The following is a 2,500-nucleotide window of genomic DNA, read 5'->3' on the forward strand; positions in this document are numbered from 1 at the left end:
ATTTTGATGGCAATGCTTTTGTACTTTAGGCCTTTTACTTGTGTCAGAGTACTTCTACATTGCAGTATTGATACTTTTACTTAAGTTGAAAATGTGAGGACTTTGTCCACCACTGGGCGTTTTTTTAATGTTATAGGGGGGTGTTGTGATTTATCTAACTATATAAATGGCGAGCAACTTCCGTGCCCTCGGTGTCCACACCCCACAGCTCTGTGATCGACTAAACACAACACCGTCACACCACATGTCGCCAACACTGTCGCCACGGCGGGCGGCCTGAATTTACGTTTCGCGTAGGGCACCTGCCATGCCTCACTACACCGTTCCCACCTCGCAACATAATTAATTCTACTCACCAAATGTCGGACACAACGGAAGTGGAAGCAGCTTCCTACCGCTTACCGTGCGTACCACCGAGGCCAACACAACACGACGGCCCGCCATTGAAAATCCCCAAAACAACAAGAGCACGTTGCTCTGCTCTGCTCCACACACCAGCCTAGGTTCATGACACCAAAGGATTAGCCAGTGATGTCATCATTACTGGTCAACACACCAGGCTAGGTTCATGACAGCAAAGGATTCGACAGTGATGTCATCATTATGCAACCCGGAAGTACACATCGCCGGCATTGGGATGCCAGGTTGGGATGCCACGCCAGAAACAAGCAAGAACCTGCATGATTTTTTTTTTTTGATTTTTTTTTTTTTTTTTTTTTTTCTACCGTTTGGAGATTTTCATCCGACGACTTTGGCGCGGACCACCAGGGGGTCCGCGGACCCCCTGAAACATAAAAAATATTATTTCTTCCCAATTTTTTTCTCAATTTTTTTACTTTTACATTACAACTTTTTTTTTTTTTTTTTTTTTTTCCCAAATGTTCATCCCATATATACACGCGCCCACGCTGGGCCCCGTGCGCGGCTGGGGGTTTCTGGCGGCCGTAGGCCGCCCGGACCTCTAGTTTCATATAAATGTAATTGCAGGAGTAGTTAAAACAGTTAAAAAAGGAATGTATTAATTTAGAGTTTAAGAAACGCATATGATTATTTCATTGCATGGTGTGTGCATTTGTTGCAACCTTTATTGTGAAGGAACCACCGGAAGTGCTAAGCTATTCATTCCGTGTTTGTACATCCGGTAGATGTGTTGTTGTCGTTCGTGCTGAAAGCACGTTGATTGGGGGACAGGGCCACTACCATGATCCGAGGCTTCTGGTGGCGCAGTAGGCCGCGATTCCCGCGAGCTGCGTCCGCGACATCGTGACATTGTGTCACAGTCAGAAACCCCCAGAAGTCACCAAATTAACACTGTTCAACGGGCTAATTAGTTAGCATTGATGACATTGACCACACTGACGTTCATACAGGTTGTTGATAAGACGGCCTACGGCCGCCCGAAACCCCCAGCCGCGCACGGGGCCCAGCGTGGGCGCGTGTATATATGGGATGAACATTTGGGAAAAAAAAAAAAAAAAAAAAAAAGTTGTAATGTAAAAGTAAAAAAATTGAGAAAAAAATTGTGAAGAAATAATATTTTTTATGTTTCAGGGGGTCCGCGGACCCCCTGATATATATATATATATCAGCACGGAGAATGGCGTAGGCATGTTACTCGCCCGGCCCGGGTCCCGTGGCAAACTTATTTATTCAGGCTATTTAGTCAGCCTGTGGCCATGTTTCCCATTCAACCCGAAAAACCCCCCTACGTCCAGCTTCTGGGAAACATGGCCACAGGCTGACTAAATAAGCGATTTAAACGGGTAGTTTAGCTGGCGACCTGAAATATTATGCGGCCGACCAAATCTTAAACATCCGTGTGGTTTAGAATCTACCATTAGTTTTGGGATACGATGTATACAAAAGGGTAAACAGCGGAGCCTTGACGGACGTTCGCCCGATCCTGGAAGAGAACGACATAGAACCTCATCTCGCAGCGGAGTGAGAGGTTCTTTATGGAGCTAGCTAATGTGTGCAGCGTGTGTGCGAGAAGAATCTGGAGTGTTTAGTGGGCGGGGTCCATGGTGTAGCGTCGGCGTCGGTGTTGCCATGTCCGCCGATTGTAAGCGCTGTAGTGGTAATATTGGTGGTGTTGTGTTTTGGCGTTGGTTGTGAAAGTGCAGGTGGGTGTGGGGACGCGTTGTGAGCTTGTAGATCGGCTGTTTTCCAATAGGCAAGGTATATGTGTGAAGGCGCTTCGTTTGGCCTTCTTTTCATAGACCTCGTTGCTTGTAGGGTTCGTTTGGTTTGGCCTTGTTTACTGCTTGTTTCTCTCGCGAAACCTGGCAACGTTGAGTCCCATACACACACACACACATGCAGGCGCGAAGCGACGCATGCGCAGTCTGATCGGAGTCCCAAGACCCCATCCACCGTCAGGTTACTAGAATTATAGTAGGATGTGTTGAGGAACCGAAACGGAGTACTGTACACAAGATGAAACATATGAAAAAACCCTTGGAATAACACACACACACACACACACACACACACACACACA

The 2,500-nt window shown here is 46.8% G+C and overlaps 1 protein-coding gene across 3 annotated transcripts in view; it reads right to left on the minus strand.

Annotated features, from left to right (window-relative positions):
• sema3h (sema domain, immunoglobulin domain (Ig), short basic domain, secreted, (semaphorin) 3H) overlaps nt 1-2,500 on the minus strand; it is a 128,534-nt gene that overhangs the window by 90,439 nt on the left and 35,595 nt on the right. The window lies entirely within an intron of this gene.

This window comes from Gymnoscopelus microlampas (genome assembly GCF_963454915.1).
Source record: "Gymnoscopelus microlampas genome assembly, chromosome: 10".
Classification (NCBI taxonomy): Eukaryota; Metazoa; Chordata; class Actinopteri; order Myctophiformes; family Myctophidae; genus Gymnoscopelus; species Gymnoscopelus microlampas.